At 48.4% G+C, this 19173-nt stretch overlaps 1 protein-coding gene and 2 non-coding genes across 6 annotated transcripts in view; 2 read left to right on the top strand and 1 right to left on the bottom strand.

Moving 5' to 3' along the window:
• LOC140904199 (uncharacterized) overlaps positions 1–19173 on the bottom strand; it is a 302914-nt gene that overhangs the window by 178625 nt on the left and 105116 nt on the right. The gene's annotated exons all lie outside the window — the stretch shown is intronic.
• On the top strand, positions 1110–1181 carry TRNAA-UGC (transfer RNA alanine (anticodon UGC)). The gene has a single exon. It is a non-coding gene; the product is annotated as a tRNA-Ala (tRNA).
• Positions 4550–4622, top strand: TRNAM-CAU (transfer RNA methionine (anticodon CAU)). Its single transcript has one exon. It is a non-coding gene; the product is annotated as a tRNA-Met (tRNA).

The raw sequence follows: 19173 nt of genomic DNA, 5'->3' as shown, positions 1-19173 counted from the left end.
GGAATCAGGTTCATGTTTTTACCAAGAGTTAAAGGAGCCCGAACCCCCAGAGTCTGGGGCAATGTCACAAGTTCCCAGTGTCTCCATGGAAGACAATTTGTTAAATCCCAGATGAGTGAAGTGAAATCAGTTCTCAGCCTGAGTCCTTTGCTCTTAATCCTGAGGATATTGTCCCACCATGGGGCCATTTCCCGCCTCTCTTTCCTACAGAAGCACAATTTTCTTTGCACAGACACAGGAACAGCAAGATCTTTCTCTGTCCCTCGTGCAAAGCAGGGTGTCAAATTCCGTGGAACCTTCCTCTTCTGCGATGGAAACAATGGACAAGCAGGTGGCCCTGGGCACCTCCAGCCCTGGCCGTGAGATGTTCCCTCCCCTCTTTCTTTATGCTGCTACAGGTATTTCATGGAATGTCTGGGCTGGGGGAAAAGCTGAGTTCACTCCCTGCTGAGGGAAAAAAGGACCCTCAAAATCTCCGGCCCCCAGGGAAACCCCAACCCCTGCTCCCGGGATCACTGAGGTGCTGGGGATTTCAGTAGGAAAGGGACTGTCTGAATTGTCAAGGTGGGGAATGAATAACCATCTACAACTAGATCCACCTCATTAACCACTGACACAGGCTGATCGTGCTGCAGATAGATGGGAAACCGGGAGTGAGTCTTTGCTGTAGAGCCATGGAAACAGTGACCCAATTGCACTGCAGTGAATGTGCTGGGGAAAGCTGGACTTTACAGGCAAGTGGAAATAGCAGATCCTAGAAACACCTGGAGCTCCCCACACCACTTCTGCCACCATGGTCAGGTGCTGAGCTGCTCACCTAGCCCCCCACCTCCATGACCTTCCAGCAGGGGATTGCAGCACCCTCCCCCCGCCAATGCAGGGGAGAGGGCTGAGTGTATCTCTGCCCCTGAGTCCAGGGCAGGCACTCTCTCTGCCCCACACATAGAATCTGGCCCTGCTGCAAAGTGCCCCCTAAGAACCAGCAACCTCCAGGACAGCAGGTTTGGCCCTCAGAGCAGGGACTCTGTCCCTCATGCTGCTTTTAGGCTCCCAGACGCTCTGGAAACAGGAGAGCTCTGAGTGTAACCCATAGCAGTTATATTCTATCTGGGGATGTAGCTCAGTGGTAGAGCGCATGCTTTGCATGTATGAGGCCCTGGGTTCAATCCCCAGCATCTCCAAGTTCTCTTTTCACCTGGCTGTTTTGCTCATGCCCAGCGGGGATGTGGCCCACCAGTCTCCCTGCACCAGTTTCAGTCCTGCTCAGGGAGGGGCAAGTGCCAATTGCATGGAAGGTCTGGGGGGGTTTCTGCTCCTAAGTCTCCTCGGTACTTTTAAGATTCCCACCTGCTGTGCTGTTTGGGTCAGTGGTGGATGAGAAGGGAGAATCCTCCAGCACTGGAGGGGAAGGTCCCATCTGCCCAGACTGAGGGGCAAGGAAACGGAGGAGCAGTCAGTGCTCAGAGAGGAGAGACGTCAGTGATTTACACCCACCTGGGGATGCTGTCCTTTTGAGGCGAGTGCAGCTGGCTTGGGATGGTGCTGACGATGGATAGAAAACAGGCTGGAGTTGATGACAGATGAGACCATAGAAGGGGAAGGGGAAGGGCAGCTCCACAGAAGGTCCTGGGTGCTCAGATGCCCTGGCCTGTCCTAGAGAGAGAAAAGACACAGCGGGACCCAGCCCCCCTACAGTCATCCCATGGATAAGAATCTGGTTGGGAGTGGGGTGAAGGTGCCCTCTTGACAAAAGGGAGCTGAAATCCCTCAGTGTCCTGGAATTTAAGCAATGCAAGCTTCAAACCCTGCACGGGTGGGGGCTGAGGGGCACCCGCAGAAAGTTGGGCTGGACAGGGATGTATAATTGTTGGTGGTGCCCAGAATGGGGCCAAGTCCTGCCCCCGCCTCCCCCCCCACACACCTGCCTAAGGCTCTGGGAGGGAGTTTGGGTGTGGGAGGGAGAGGGGCTGGGCTCTGGGAGAGAGTTTGGGTGCAGGGTCTGGGCTCGGGCAGGGGGTTGGCGATGCAGGAGAGGGTGAGAGGTGTGGCACTTACCTCAGGCATATCCCGAAAGTGACCCGCACCCCCCTCTGGCAGCAGCCCCTAGGTGTGGGTGGGTGGGGGGGGTCTCTGCGCACCGCTGCCCGCAGATGCCACCCCTGCAGCTCCCATTGCCACAGTTGGCAGAATCGGCGCTCGGGGCTGGGGCAGCTCATGAAGACCCCCACCCCCAGCCCAGGGACCACAGGGACATGCCAGCTGCTTCCGAGAGTGGCACGTCACACGGAGCAAGAGCGGGCAGGAAGCCGCCTTAGCCCCCTTGTGCGGCTGGTGATGGGGGTCCCAGGCCCTTTAAATTGCCCGGGGAGGCAGGCAGGACTGCGGGGGACACTCCCAAGGGCCTGACGTTGCTTTGCACAACGATAAATCTTGGAACAGGCCAGAAATGAAATGACGGCAGAACCTAAGGAATGAAAAGCCTCTGGATTCTTGTGTGTGCATTGACTCCGAACGGGAGCTGTAATTTGACTCGCTTTGTGGCTGTGGCCAGTAAAATATCAGGACAAAGTCGTCCCAGTGATTGTGACGCTGGGTTTGAGGAGGCTTTGGTCTTATTAAAATGTAATTTTAGCAAGTTACACTTGTGTTTTTAGAAGTGGCTTCCCCAAGCAATCCCAAGTTGTTCTTCCCACAGCTGGCTGATGGTGGGCAGCAGGGGATCTCCCCAATCTGTGGGGGAACCTCTCTGGGCCCCACTGTTAGTTCTCCATCCTTTCTCCCCCTAACCACGCACCCCTCCTCTCCCCATTATCAATGTGTTAGAGTGACCCCTCCCTCCCTTTATGGGATACAGACTCTCTGTGACAGAGATTGACTGGGGCTCCTCTCTGCATGGCCCCAGTGGGGAAGGAAAGAGACAGGGGGCTGGGGGAGAAGACAGGCAGAAGGAGTCAAATGGGGCTAGACCAGAATAGAGATTTTCTTCCTGTTAAAATGTACTGGAGTCTCGTCACTGAAAAGCCACGTCTTTAGTTAGGTTTGAACCAGCAGCCTTTCAATTACCAGGCAAAGGTGTGAAGCACAGAGACTGGTAACGGCCTACTTCCCAACGCTGTCTAAGAAGCACGTGCAGTGGGTGCAACTGGCTAGTGCAAAGGGGACTGCTGCTGGGGTTATGAGTTCAAACCTTACCTAGAGCCCTGGTTTCTATTATCCAGGTAGCTTCCTCAACTGCTCTGCCTAATTCACATGGAAAGTGCCATACTAGGTGTCAGGGTTCCCTCTGAACTCTAGGGCACTGGTCTCCAAAGCGGGGTGTATGCACCTCAGGGGGTGCACAAGACCATCCCTGGGGGTGCGCCGCTGGCATGGCTGCAGCTGCACTCCTGGACCTTTGATTCTTTGCTGGCGGCAGCTCATCTCTCTCCGGCAGCAGCTCTTCTCTCTCTCTCTCTTTTTTTTTTTTTGTGCTTCCCGAGAGCTGGCCCTGGGGCGCATGATCCAAAAAGTTTGGAGACCACTGCTCTAGGGTACAGATGTGGAGACCCACATGAAAGACCCCCTCAGCTTATTTCTACCAGCTTAGGTTAAAACTTCCCCAAGGCACAAAGTCTTTGTCCTTGGAGGGTATGCTGCCATCACCAAGTGATTTAACAAAGAATCAGGGAAAGGATCACTTGGAGTTCCTATTCCCCCAAAATATCCCCCCAAGCCCTATATCCCCTTTCCTGGGGAGGCTTGAGAATAATATCCTAACCAATTGGTTACAAAGTGATCACAGACCCAACCCCCTGGGTCTTAGGACAATAGAGAAATCAGATAGGTTCTTAAAAGAAGAATTTTATTTTTTTTTAAATGTAAAAATCACCTCTGTAAAATCAGGATGGAAAATAACTTTACAGAGTAACAAAAGATTCACAAACACAGCAGAACTTCCTCTCGGCTTAGTTTCAAAGTTACAAAAAACAGGAATAAACCTCCCTCCAGCAAAGGAAAAATTCAGAAGCAGAACAAAAGATAATCTAACATGCCTTGCCTGGCTTTTACTTACAATTTTTGTAATATGAGAGACTTTTAGGATGGTTTATAGGAGAAGGAGTTTTCTGACCTGATGCTTCCCTGCTTCCCAAGAGAACATACCAAACAAAGCCTCCCCTCCAAGATGTGAAAGTCTCTTCTTTCCCCAGTGGTCCTTTTGGTCAGGTGCCAACCAGGTTATTTGAGCTTCTTAACCCCTTACAGGTAAGGAGGAACTCTAGGCTACCCTTAGCTGTATGGTTATGACATTAGGGTAATGAGAGTAAGTTTTAAACTCTAAAATGTGGAAGTGGGTCCCTGCCTTGGGAACACCTCCTGTCCCATACTGCCATCATTTCTGGTAGATTGTTCGCTGGTAGGGAGAATTGATTTATTTGCTGCTGAGAAAACTGCCAGGACAGGTCTCTGGGCACCAGATCTCCCCGCTTCTTCCAGCACACCCCTGGCTCCTTTGCTGCCCCAGTCACTGCTGAAAGAGGGTCCTATATGCACTGAGGTTAAACTTTCCTAAGCCTTCTTAGCACAGTTGGCAGTGCATCAGTCTCATAATCTGAAGGTCCTGAGTTCAAGCCTCAGAGAGGGCAGTTATTTTTGCTCCCTGCTTCAGATTTTCTGAAGGAAATCAGGGAAAAGAGACTAAAGCTGAGTGGTTTCTAGACACCCTCCCATCCATCTAACGCACACACAGAGACTTTTCTAAGGCTTTAACTTTTCCTTCTCCTTTATGACTCTTTAATGCAGCTGGAAATACTGGTTCCCAGAAGCCCCTTTCCACAGAGCACATGATCGTAGTGCAAAGAGAAAGCTGGGGGCTGCCAGGTTGTTGTGGGCAAGTAGTGAAAGGGATCCACAAAAAATCCACTAGGGCCATTGCCCCCCATGCTCACCCCAAGCAGCTTTGACTCTTGATGCCTGTGATGCTCAGATTCCACCTCCTCAGCATCCTTGACCCCCACTGGAGGCGGGTTCCTGAGACCCCTGTTCATACTCCAGACCCCAGCCGGTGCAGCATCCCTGCCCAGCCACTCACCTTCTGCCCCAGGAGAACCAGCTGGTGGGCTGCATCCACGGGCAAACAGCTTATACCGCTCCCCTCAGAGCAGCAGCCGCAGCTGTTCACAGCTAATCCCCTTCTAAGGCTCGGGGGAAGGAGCTGGGGATCACTGTGTTTGAACACATTTCTCTCTAAAACTGATTTAAATTTAGAGCCCCTTCCCCCATTTCTGCTTTATGCCTCATTCCTGTACAGATGTGAACACAAAGAAACCTTTGGCGACCACTTGCAGCTACTTCCCTGAAGATTTTTTAATTCAATAATTGCTGACTCCTACCCCCATTAAGAACAGTGGATTTTATGCCCAAGCACTTGGCTAAAGGCAAAATGACGGGCTAAGGTTTGTTACCCCCATGGCCAGTGCTGGAATTCACTATATTACCCCAGCCCATCTTTAAAAAAGGGAAGAAGGAGGATCTGGGGAACTACAGGCCAGTCAACTTCACCTCAGTCCCTGGAAAAATCATGGAGCAGGTCCTCAAGGAATCCATTCTGAAGCACTTACATGAGATGAAAGTGATCAGGAACAGTCAGCATGGATTCACCAAGGGCAAGTCATGCCTGACTAATCTAATTGCCTTCTATGACGAGATAACTGGCTCTGTGGATGAGGGGAAAGCAGTGGACGTGTTGTTCCTTGACTTTAGCAAAGCTTTTGACACAGTCTCCCACAGTATTCTTGCCAGCAAGTTAAAGAAGTATGGGCTGGATGAATGCACTATAAGGTGGATAGAAAGTTGGCTAGATTGTCGGGCTCAAGGGGTAGTGATCAATGGCTCCATGTCTAGTTGGCAGCTGGTATCAAGTGGAGTGCCACAAGGGTTGGTTCTGGGGCTGGTTTTGTTCAATATCTTCATTAATGATCGGGAGGATGGTGTGGATTGCACCCTCAGCAAGTTTGCAGATGCCACTAAACTGGGAGGAGAGATAGATACCACTGGAGGACAGGGATAGGATACAGAGGGCCCTAGACAAATTAGAGGATTGGGCCAAAAGAAATCTGATGAGGTGCAACAAGGACAAGTGCAGAGTCCTGCACTTAGGACGGAAGAATCCCATGCACTGCTACAGACTAGGGACCGAACGGCTCGGCAGCAGTTCTGCAGAAAAGGACCTAGGGGTGACAGTGGACGAGAAGCTGGATATGAGTCAGCAGTGTGCCCTTGTTGACAAGAAGGCCAACAGCATTTTGGGGTGTATAAGTAGGGGCATTGCCAGCAGATCGAGGGACGTGATCGTTCCCCTCTATTCGACATTGGTGAGGCCTCATCTGGAGTACTGTGTCCAGTTTTGGGCCCCACACTACAAGAAGGATGTGGAAAAATTGGAGAGAGTCCAGCGAAGGGCAACAAAAATGATTAGGGATCTGGAACACATGACTTATGAGGAGAGGCCGAGGGAACTGGGATTGTTTAGTCTGCGGAAGAGAAGAATGAGGGGGGATTTGATAGCTGCTTTCAACTACCTGAAAGGGGGTTCCAGAGAGGATGGATCTAGACTGTTCTCAGTGGTAGCAAGGAGTAATGGTCTCCAGTTGCAGTGGGGGAGATTTAGGTTGGATATTAGGAAACACTTTTTCACTAGGAGGGTGGGGAAGCACTGGAATGCATTACCTAGGGAGGTGGTGGAATCTCCTTCCCTAGTTTTTAAGGTCAGGTTTGACAAAGCCCTGGCTGAGATGATTTAGTTGGGGATTGGTTCTGCTTTGAGCAGGGGGTTGGACTAGATGACCTCCTGAGGTCCCTTCCAACCCTGATATTCTATGATTCTAGGAGCAGGGAGGAGACAGAGCCAGGAGCCACTGAGGGTGGAAGGGAGTTAGGAGCATGTGGAGGGGGGGTGATGGGAGTTATTGAAGATGCATAGGGATACTGCAGGGGTTGGATAGTGCATTTTCTACATTCCCCAGCTGATAGAAAATAGCTGTAAAATTCCCTGGAAGTGTGTGTGTGTGTGTCTCATTCCACGCTCCCCAAACCAATGGCTAGTCTACTACAGGATAACAACCTGCTACTGCTGCAACTCCAAATGCTTCTGACTCAGCCTCTCATCCAGAATAATCTTTCTGCCCTTCTCTTTCCTCATCCAGACAGCCCCAGACTAGATTGTCTCAGAGACCAAAAAGGGCTGTTTGTCCTGTGACAAACCTACAGCCCTTAGTGGTCTAAGAAACCCAAGAAGAAGAGGAAAACCAGCAGGGTTCAAGGGTGACAGCTCTCTCAAAGGTCTGTGTGACCTGTGCTTGAGGACTGGTTGTTTCCAAGCCCATGTTTAACCATCCCCACTGCATTGTGAACCTGGGTTTACACATGTTTGACGCAGGTCTCACAGTTGTGTGACATGTCCACCACTGGTGGCGATCCCTCGATTTGAGGATGATCTCCAGCATGGATTTACATGTGGGTCCTGAGATGACACAGGAGTCCGAGCCTGGAACCACAGATCTGCCCACAGTAGGTACAGACATTTCCTGGTGGATCAGCTGCCTGCTGGGAGAAAGTTCTTCTTTTTCCTTCCTTTTCTCTCTCTTTTTCGCTTGGAGGGGAAGATGCTTCTCCTCGAAGCAGGCCACTTGCCTGCGGGAGGACGTGGCACCGTTGAGGTCAGTTGGTGGCTTGCTCCTCCCAGCTTGCGCTTAGGTGATCAGATAGCAAGTGTGAAAAATTAGGACAGTGAGTGGGTGGTAATAGGCGCCTCTATGAGACAAAGCCCCAAATATTGGGTCTGTCCCCATAAAATCGGGACATCCAGTCACCCTACTTGGGATGTCCATATCAGTTTTCTTGAGACACCCCTTCAGGGCATGGTAGATGCCTGCGCGTGTTTTCTTTGAATATGGGGCAGCTGATGCACCAGCAGCAACCACACGATCATGACAAGCAGGAGGTCTGGGGCCCAGCGGCAGGGAAAGTCTGAGACGACTGGAGATCCCAACTCGCTGCAGCCTTCACCCGCTTTTACAGCCGTTGTCGATCCAATGATCCTCTTCTGCCTGATCCACCGTTGAGGACTTGGGGGTGGGGGTTGTGTTACATACCCACACTGCACTACGCAGCCATTCTGATTTGAATCTGCCGCTTGACCTGCATCCCCACTGTGCAATGACCGGGACTGGGCTCAGTATCTGACCATCCTCCCTCGCTGTGTCCTAGGACCTGGGTCCTGAGCACCTGCTGACCCAAGTCGGACAGATTTGTGTCTGCACAGACTGGGGACTTGGGCTCAAACCATGCTTAGTGTGCAGAGTAGACCCACTCAAAAAGGCAGGCCAGGCCAGCCCCTACAGTCAGGCCCCTGCAGAGAGGGTTTTATTCCCTAGTTACCTGGGAAACCCATGGTCCCTTTGTGATGTCTAACTGACTGGGGAGCTTTTGCAGCCCAGCTGAACCACCCAGGGAGAAAGGGAGCAGGGAGAGCTGGGGGCTGCCGGCATCTTCTTGGGTTTTTAAAATGTAAGTGACACCTTGACAACGCTTTAGCCATAGATCTGGGCACTCTTCCCTGTGCAGGGAATCTGTGAAGATGGAGATTGGAAAAATGGATGGGGTGTGAATGGACACACACCTGGGCAGGGCACATGGTAAGGGCACATGGCATCTGTATGTGAGACAGGTTGAATGGGAAATGAAATGGCCCTTACTCATCGAAGCCTACACATGTTGAGACGCTGAAAGCAAAACTAGAGTTTGTTACTAGAAGAAATTCAGACCAAGGGGAAGGAGTTAACTATAAAGTAAAGGGTTACATGGAAAACAATGTACATGAAAACAATGCCTGGGAAGGGGAAGAAATCTGCTAACTTCTTCCTGTGAATTCAATTGTCTTTTCTTCCTTTTCACCTTTACAACAAAGACACCCAAGATGGAGGTGTGAAACCTTTCCCTTAGAGAATGACATTCAGTCACTTTCTTTTGCTTCTTCCCAGGTAGGAGACATGTATTTGTTTCAAAATGGTCTTTGCTGATGGACACTTTCATTGTTTTCTTTCCATCTATCTAGCCCTGCAGTTGGCCTTGCTAGCTGGTTAATAGCTAGTTGGCAGCTAGGACCTTCCTTACTTCTATTAATTAAAGGGCAAAAAACTTGGCTAATGCCTACTGAAGATTGCCTGGCGAGATGTTATTTCTTTTAGAACCTCAATGTCAGCAAAATTCAAACTTCTGAAAACCAGGAAATGCAGTTAAGGTTGTCCACATAACCTTAACTCTGCCTTTTTCCAGCAATGTCCTGATATGCCTTGTTAACAAATATTCATTTATTTTACCAGCACCACATTTGCTGAACTGTACAGGCTCTTTGCCACCATTAACAACCCTTCAAATAAAACCCCCAACATCAGCTGGGCCTGACCAGGAACAGACAACTAGATCAGGCCACAGGCTGGGCCTAGCCATGACAGAGACTGCAGAGCAAGCCACCCCACCTGCCACTGCAGAGAGACTGACCCCTCCTTACTCATCAACACTACCCCACCCAATTCCCAAAAACCTGGGAGAGGGAGCTCATTTTCCCTTGTGCTTCCCTTCCAGAGCTCCTCCAGTTACAGGCTCCCTTTGGCTGCTCCTCTGTGAGAACCAAAGAGTTCATTTAGATGGCAATTCAAGGTCGACTCGCTGATCTCCACCCTGATTTTCAGCAGTTCTGGCCCACTTTGCTTATTGAAAAAAATGACTCCAGATTCCCCTTTATACATTTTATTAAAATGAAAAAAAAAAAAAAAGCAAGAACACACATCAATAAGACTAAACTACTGTACACATGACTAAACTAACTATGGGGGCGAATGCACTGTTAGCATGTGAAGGTCAAAATCAGTAAATCAATGCGTTAACAATTCTATTGCATTGGACTCATGTTATCAATGAAGTCAAATGATCAGATTAATACAACGGGTCATCAACCCTTATAAATCCTAAAACAGGAAGCCAAGGAGGCAGCTGTCCAGTTACTGGAAACCTCAGAGAACTTTGGGGGGGAGGGATAGCTCAGTGGCTTGAGCATTGGCCTGCTAAACCCAGGGTTGTGAGCTCAATCCTTGAGGGGGCCATTGAGGGATCTGGGGGCAAAAATTGGGGATTGGTCCTGCTTTGAGCAGGGGGTTGGACTAGATGACCTCCTGAGGTCCCTTCCAACCCTGGTATTCTATGCTTCATCCACACTGAGCTTGTTAAATATTTCAGGACAGAAACCAAAGGATTGTTCATGTTTAAACTACAACCTCAAAGCCAATTAAAGCTTCCTCCTTTGACTGAACTGGTGCGTGGTTAATCCTTCTCTTTCCACCCCCAACACAGACACAGCCCTTCTTGAGGCTTTCATGAGCAGTCTAACAGTTCTCGCTACCGCTGACAGAAGGGCTGATGAGAAGGGGTTGGAAATCTCCAGCTCCTTCAGTCTCTGGACTTGTGTGGTAAGAGCTGCAGCTGTAGTCAAGGAACCAAGCAATGGGGTAGCTGGCCCAGCACTCCCCACTAATGGGTTTTATTAGGTAGAGAATACAGGCACACCCTGTCATTGATGTTGCGAGCTCCTTCCTGGGGGGGACCAGTCTCTCTTAGACACCCTGGTGACCTGAAAGGCAAAGGACTTCAGCCTTTCCCTTGGAGTCTGTGGATGATGATCCCAGTTTATCCCAATTCATGGTGTCTCCCCTGAGATCTTCCAGGTAAATCAGGTATGAACTATGCCTTGACTACAGACAACATGCCCAGCAGTTGCATGTCTGAGTGAGCGACTCGAGATTGTCGAAATAACAGGCTCGGTTGAAATGATTTAATCGAAGATTGTTAATCAGAGATTAGTACAGCACTATACAGAGTACAGACAATACCACCCTTTGTTCTCAGACTAAGAGCTGGATCGGTGTCTCTCCTGCATCTGCCCACTTTCCATCCCCACAGCGAAGTTCCCACATCGGTATCATTGTATAGGGTTTCAGACAAAGGAAACCTAGGTACCAAGAATATTCTCCCAGAAACATATGTTCTGGTGTCATTGCTCTACATTCTCAGTTTACCCGACTCATGGGAGAAGGCATGATGATTTACTGCTGAAAGGACTAACAATTCTTCAAGTTAATATCTCTCAGTGGGTCTGTCTTACCCCACAATCATTCTTCCATGTTGATTTCCCCAACAGAAAACACCTGCTGTAACAATAATCTCTCATTAGTGTCCCTAATCTATATATGACTATGTTAGCACTTTAAATATATGTTAAGGAGATGGTGTCCAAAAATATCAAGAGATTTACAGACATGAAGGCACCCTAGAGTTATTAAACGCAGCATAATTTAATGCTGAAAGGGGGTTCCAAAGAGGATGGATCTAGACTGTTCTCAGTGGTAGCTGATGACAGAACGAGGAGTAATGGTCTCAAGTTGCAGTGGGGGAGGTTTAGGTTGGATATTAGGAAACGCTTTTTCACTAGGAGGGTGGTGAAACACTGGAATGCGTTATCTGGGAGGGGTGGAATCTCCTTCCTTAGATATTTTTAAGGTCAGGCTTGACAAAGCCCTGGCTGGGATGATTTAGTTGGGGATTGGTCCTGCTTTGAGCAGGGGGGTGGACTAGATGACCTCCTGAGGTCCCTTCCAACCCTGATAGTCCATGATTCTATGATAATGAATAAATTCCTGAATAGGGTTGCACATTGGTCAAGAGCTGTGTTCTGGGCCTTAGAATTCAGACACACTCTTCATTGAAGATAAAGATTCTAAAGCATTGTTATTATCTATATCTATGAACCAAATCTATAGAAAGAAAGAACTTAAGGCATTATTTTCACTAACATGTACTAACACCAGGGAATGAGGCAGACTTTGGGCTACCAACAGTTTAACTCAGCAGTTTTCCTAAAATAGCTGTTCTTGCAAACCATATTCATTGTGGATGTGTGAAACCCAAAGATATATTCAGCAACAACAAAAAGGAAAGAAAGTAAAAGAAAAACAATGTGTGTTTTGAGTTGATTCCACAGCCTGGCCTGAGGATTAAATACCCTTCCTCTAAGAGCTACCCTCCTCCAAAGGAAAAGGAATCATAGAATATCAGGGTTGGAAGGGACCTCAGAAGGTCATCTAGTTCAACCCCCTGTTCAAAGCAGGACCAATCCCCAATTTTTGCCCCAGATCCCTAAATGGCCCCCTCAAGGACTGAACTCACAACCCTGAGTTTAGCAGGCGAATGCTCAAACCACTGAGCTATCCTTCCCCCCTCTGAATCTCAGCACCAAAAATAAAATGGGCTCCAGGAATTTTTAAAAGAGAAAATACCCACTGTGTGTTATTAATAAGTGGGTGTATCTCATGACACATCTCACGTCTTTCCTTTGCAAACAAGAAGGTGGCAATTCCATGATCCTTAAAATCTAACGAGGGAAAAGGTCACACACATTGTTTTCCTCTTTACAGACATTTACTTTAGCACTTATCCAAATGAATTCCATCTGAAAAACAAATAATTAAATTCTCTATGGAGTTTGTACTCTCAGATCCATTACTTCTCCCATTCCAAGCTTTGGAGTAAGGTTTGATGTCAGAACTCCTCTGTCCAAAGGGGATAAATTATCCAAAATAAACTTTTTAGCATTAACCACCATTGCCTATATTAGTAACAAAAAGGAAAAAAACAACAACATATAATTCAGTTTTCCAGTATAATTCAGGCTATCACATCATTAGTTGGGGATTGGTCCTGCTTTGAGCAGGGGGTTGGACTTGATGATCTCCTGAGGTCCCTTCCAACCCTAATCTTCTATGATTCTATGATATGTGTTAGTTTCCTTTGAAATCCCAGTTGAGACCAAGTGAGCCTTACAGTTTACCCCAATATAGATTCATTCCACTTCTGATAGTTCATTTATCTCTGGGTCTTCTGCCATAAATGTTGGTAGAAAGGGTTTCCTAGGAGGGCAGGTTTGCAATTACAGCCTGTACTTTTTTTCACACTTTGTAATCTTCCAAAATAGCAGGAGGTGGAGGAGAAGAGGTCAAAATGGATAAGACATAGGAGCAAAATTAAGAGACAAAAGCATAGAATCAGGACACAAGATTTGTAAATGTTGCAGTCTGAATTCTGTGCCTGACCCATTCATTCCTTCATTGGTTATCATCCCTTCCACAGCACAAAAGTCCTTGTTGTCCGACCAGGCAGCCAGACTGGGATCCATGGGGAAGGAACGTCCTCTGAAGGCATCAACCATTTCTCACTTTGCCTCATGGAACTTTGGATCTCAATGGTAGAGGACAATTGTTCCCAATCTAACCCTGGCGTCCTTTGGGGCTGTAATCAGTGCCACTGTACTAGGCAGTTTTCAGAGTAGCAGCCGTGGTGTTCCAAAAACAGTTTGACCTGGGTCATAGTGCACCCCAGCTTCTTCTCTGTGGTGAAAATGAACAAGTGCGTGCCTGTTATTTCTACCTGAGTTCTTGCAAATCCTTTGCCTTGGTCAGGGTAAATTTACACTTCTCCGTGGTAGAATCCTTTACCAGACCACCCAAAATCTGGGTAATTGTAGTGAAGAATGGCCTCTCAAACATGCCCAGTTTATTTCTTCAAGATGGTGTCATTGATCTAAATTAGGAACCAGATTACAGCCCTGTATCCGAGTCTCACTGAGTTACCAGAGATGGGGTTTCTATGAGAAAAAAGTTATTTTTCTGCGGCTGTCTCACATTCAAAACTGATTTCATTTTATACACAATTGCAGCAACTAGAAAGGGTGAGTTCAGCAAAGCACCACTTCTCTTTCCTCCACATCTGCGTAGTTCGGGACAACATTTCCTAATTCACAAGGTTAGCCAGGCGAGATCTTCAGGAGTAACCTCCTGTAGGGCCTGGGACACAACCAGTTTGAGAACCAAATACAAGGGGATTTTGCACCCTTCCATACCTCTTACTTTGGAATTCTCTCCTTGGATCGTCTGAGACATATTGACCTAAACAATTGAACCCCAGTGTGATCATCTGAACTTGCTTCAGTTAGTTGCACAGTTTGGGGTCTGCTGTAGACCACGATTTCAGAGCAGAGATTTAAACAAACTACTATGGCTTTGTTAGCATGTCCAATAACTTGGCATATTTTCTCCTGTTGACTGAACTACACTTGGACTTTCTCCGGATCATCATGGCAGGGTGGGAAAATAGCAAAAGAAAAAGAAAAAAAATGGAATCTATTTTACCATTTGGTTCAAATTCCCCAGGAAATATGTTACATTCTGTCAAACAAAAGTAATGTCCATTTATGTAACGAAATGACCTTCAGGAGAGAGAGAAAAACCCACCTCTCACCGAGGGGTAAGAACCTTTTTTGTTTCACAGAATGTTAAATTCCAGAGCAGGATACACCTGATGACTCAGAATCAGGACAACAGATTCTTCCATCATCTTCTCTTCTCATCCTTTGAAACCTGCTTCACTCCATGCTGTCTCACAGTTACTGAGTCATGTGATTTAGGAAAGTTTTAGCATCATCATAATGTGAAAAAACAGCCAGCCTTCCCATCCAAAAACAATCCCAACTCAGAAGGGAAAAGACAAGAAGTGGCTTTGCCTATAGATGAAAAATGGGGTTTAAACAAAGAATGATCACTGAAGGTGGATTTCTTTCCGGCTCTGGGTAGAGCGCAATTTGGACTGCTGCAGGAGAGAGCACTCGAGGAGCAAAAGTGCCAAACGCTCCACACATCATGCCTCAGAAAGGAAAAACCCAAGTCAGCAAATTCGCTTAAAGATGGAGGCAGAGACACGGCTCCCGCTTCCATGCACAGTGTCTGCCGTTATCGAAGAGACAAAACAACCCCCCAGTGCTTTTCATAAGAGCACAAGGTCTTTTTGCCTCCATGTTGCAAGGCCAGTGGGCAAGTTGCCCCTCGTGGAGCCAGGAGTCCCCAGACCTGCTGGGTAAAAAACAAGCCACCAGAAAGTGGTCCATAGTCTCAAGTGGCACCATAGCCTGACACAGCGCCCCTGGGCAGCCTTTGCTTTGCACATGCCAGCCATGCACATTTGCAAATACTTTAAAGCTCCTGTCAGTAAGTTCTGGGGACAGTTGCTCACCTTCAGAGGAAGCTCCCTAAAATCAGCCTGTTTCACCCAGTGGTACATTGACCTTCATTCGGACCAAGCCAAAGGGGGACCTCACTGTGGCTGATGCTGCTGTGAGGGCAGCCACTGTTGTGGCTGAAGCCATCCCGCAAGCAGCTTCCACCTAGCCACCCACTGAAAATGCTGTAGGACGTAAGGTGGGAGTGGATGAACACAAAAAGGGGGGGCCTTCCTAATCTCCTCCCCCTTTCGCCACCATCAGCCATCCCATACCCGGTGCTGCACCCAGTGGGCTCAAAAAAAAAATGCTGTCACTCTTGCAGCCCTCCTCTTCGGCCCTGACTGACAGGGAGGAGTATTAAGCCTCCCTCCCTTAGGCCAGCCCTTCAGCATTCCTGGGGAACACCAATGCCGCCCAAGTGACTTTTGGGCCAGTAGGTCAACCAATAGGGATGTTTGCAGCCCAGCTTCAGGACTCAGAGGAAATGGAGCTCGTATCCCTAGCTTCAGGGCTCCAGGTATAGCCAGCCTTCTGGATCAAACGTCCCCTCTTGCACTCAAGTCACAACAGCTGGCGGGCAAAAGACAGGCTCCCATGTCATTTGAGAGAGCAAGATGAAGCTTTGGAAATCCTCGTAGGGCTAGCTGGCAAACAAAGGACCCCAAGGTCCCACTTAGACATAAACTTGGATCGCAGGGTTTAAAGCCCTGAGTGCTGGCCCTTACACTATGGGACCAGCAGGAGACCCCTCAAACTTTGTCGACTTCTGGCAGTGAGGACTCTGTGGGGACAATTTTTTCTGGCAGGCAGGACCCTGTGGGAACATGACTCTCTGGCCAGCCCTGCATTTGCTTAACAAGTCAGCACACAGTGCTTTGCTGCAGGCCCAGAGGCCTTTCTTCCTCCTGACTGCAAGGGCAGTGGGCATGTGAGGAAGTTGCCCCTTCAGTCCCAGACTGTAAAGGGCCCTTCCTAGGAAAGGCCAAGTCCTGAAAAGGAAAAAAGTAAAGTCAAGGAGGGCCCTCAAAAGTTCTTGGGGGATATCACAGGGGAAAATTGTCCCTCTACCTGACCAGGGACTTGATCCCTGGACCCCCAGATTACAAGTCCCCTAGCTACCACCTGAGCTGGAACAAGGACTGTACCAGGGAAAAGATTAGGCCCAGACTAGAAATACATCTAGTCTGTGAAAGACGCTTATTGGAAGATCTCGGAGGGTGAGTTTTTACCTGTATTGAGTTTCCTACTATATTAGGCTTAGAGTTGTGTGTTTTTGTTTTGTTTTTCTTGGTAGCTTACTTTGTTCTGTCTCTTATTACTTGCAACCACTTAAATCCTACTTTTTGTATTTAATAAAATCACGTTTTACTTATTAATTAACCCAGAGCAAGTGATTAATTCCTGGGGGAGCAAACAATGTGCAACGGGGGGAGGGATAGCTCAGTGGTTTGAGCTTTGGCCTGCTAAACCCAGGGTTGTGAGTTCAATCCTTGAGGGGGCCATTTACAGGTATGGGGCAAAAATTGGGGATTGGTCCTGCTTTGAGCAGGGGGTTGGACTAGATGACCTCCTGAGGTCCCTTCCAACCCTGATAGCCTATGATATCTCTATATCAGTGTTATAGAGGGCGAACAATTTAGGAGTTTAACCTGTCTAAGTTTTATACAATGTAAAACAGATTTATTTGGGGTTTGGACCCCATTGGGAACTGAGTAGCTGGGTGTTGGAGACAGGAACACTTCTTAAGCTGGTTTCAGTTAAGCCTGCAGCTTTTGGGGGATTTGGTTCAGACCTGGGCCTGTGTTTGTAGCAGGCTAGCGTGTCTGGCTCAACAAGGCAGGGCACTGAAGTCCCAAGCTGGCAGGGAAAAAGGGGCTCAGAGTTAATCCTGTCACATCAGGTGGCAGTCCCAAGGGGGGCTCTGTGACCCAACCTGTCACAGGACCGTTGATTTGAACGAGTATGGCCATTTTTACGTCCTTATGCTCCTTTCACATAGGTACCTGGGATTCTGCCTCACAATGTGTCCCTGAGCTCTCAGCCAGTCTTGTGCTCAGCCAAACAGGCAAGCACTCTGGGCTCCTGAAGCCTCTGCCACCCACCTAGTGCCCTGGATGCTGCTCCTTTCTATAGAATGTGAAGGGAGAGGAGGCGGTGCAGGAGCCTTCTGGGGACACCGATCTGAAGCTTTGTGGGAGAGAGATTGTCTGAGACATCAGAGCGCTGTAAACCATGCAGCCACCCTCTAAATCAGGGGCCTGTTCGAGCCCTGAGTGTGGGCTACCGGGATCCCTCCCCCAGAGCAGGGTGCCCAGAGATTACAGCCTGAAAACAGGCATGTGAAACTAACTCCTGCTCTCCCTGACAGGGCCTCCCCTAGACCAAATGGCACCCCAGGCAAAAAGTCTGTTCGCTGCCCCCCTCCCCCCATATGGTAAACCATTGAATACCGTATTTTTTATTGCATGTGTAGCTCATTTTATGATTTTCATGCACAATTTGGTTGCATGATTTTGTCTATCACAGAAGATGATAAATATGCAGGCTCGGATCTGTACATCTGGTTTTATTCATCCCATATATGAGCAAATAAAAAAAAATCATTTCTTTTAAGCATATAGATTTTTTTTAATTTTAACAGTAACTGAAATGTGCAAACATCTAGAAATTGAACGGCCACCAGCACAGGGTGGACCAGTCTTAACTAGAGTTACAGTGAGAAACAATGTTAGACTGTTAACCCGAGTCCTTTAGTTCAAAGGTCGCTTTCTCGCCTTTGTCCTCATGAACTGAAGCTCAGCATTAGAGAGATCGAAACACTGGCCAATGGCATTTTCAAGTGATAAAATAGCAAGCGATGTCGGTCTCTCGTTGGCCATCATCGATTAAAGATATGGTTTAATGAGCCTGAGCGTCAAGGCGAGGGTGGATCTGTCCACTTCCTTCCGCTACGCTAGTGGGCCCCAAGTCCTTGGCAGCCAGTAGGTGAAGCTGGGACAACATGGTGGGGTTGAAAGACTCTTGCTGCCGGGGTCTAGCTGCCCAACTTCCTCCCTGTGCCGTTGGGCCCCAGTCGCCTTCAGCCACCAGGTAACCCAGGAACTAAGGCAGGAATGGGGTGAAGAAGCAAGTCAACCTGAGTAAGGCAGACAAAAATTCATCTTGCCTTTGTGGGCCACTCGCAATGATGTCGTTTTTTGTGTGGCATGGCTGACAAAAACATCCCGGACAGAGAAGCAGCAGGCCAAAAAGATGCCCTCCAGGTGACAAAGTACCTCAGTCAGGCGAGCGTTAGACTGAAGATCTAGAGGTAATTGGTTCAATCCCAGGTTTTGGCCTTCTCTTTGGTCCCTTTGTGTGCAGGAGTGGGCTGTTTTCTGGAAGTGCAGCAGTGCTTTGCCCACCATGGGTCCCTCATTTTGGGTTCCCCAGCAGGAAAAGACAGCGTGGGCTTGTGCACCAAATTGGCCCACCTGAGCTTTCTTTCTTCTCTTGCTCTTTCTCAGCAAGGGGAAGAAAAAGAAGCTCTCCTTCAAGCTGAAGTCACAAGAGCAACGTAAGGATGACTTCCTGAGTGCTGGCTCCAGTCCTTTGCTCTACCAGCTGACCTATCGAAGGGCTGCCACCACTTTCTCCAAATTCACCCATTTTTCTGTCCGAGGGCAGGCACCAGTGAAGTGGGTGGAATTTGAAGGGAGGGGCAGAGCACTCTGACAGAGTTTCTGTAGTGTAGCGGTTATCATATTTGCCTAACACACAAAAGGCACCCTGTTCGAAACTGGGCAGAAACATGGGGGCTTATTTTTCCTAGCTGTCCAACAAGACACTTGTCTTCTGCCACTGGCCTGTCCCTGGGATAACCCCAAACCTTGCAGGACAGAGGGTGGTGAAATGAGTTGAAAAACCATCCCACATCAGCTGGGGAAAGCTAGAGGATCTAGGCCAGTCACCTTTTGGAGCCTTGTGGCTTGGCCTCCTCTGCCCTTGGAGGCTGGCCTCCTTTGCATGACTTGCCAAAGGAGAAAGGGAGGCAG

This window comes from Lepidochelys kempii, chromosome 28 (genome assembly GCF_965140265.1).
Source record: "Lepidochelys kempii isolate rLepKem1 chromosome 28, rLepKem1.hap2, whole genome shotgun sequence".
Taxonomy (NCBI): Eukaryota; Metazoa; Chordata; order Testudines; family Cheloniidae; genus Lepidochelys; species Lepidochelys kempii.
Note: the sequence above shows the minus strand (reverse complement) of the source record. Positions and strands in the feature narration are given on the sequence as shown.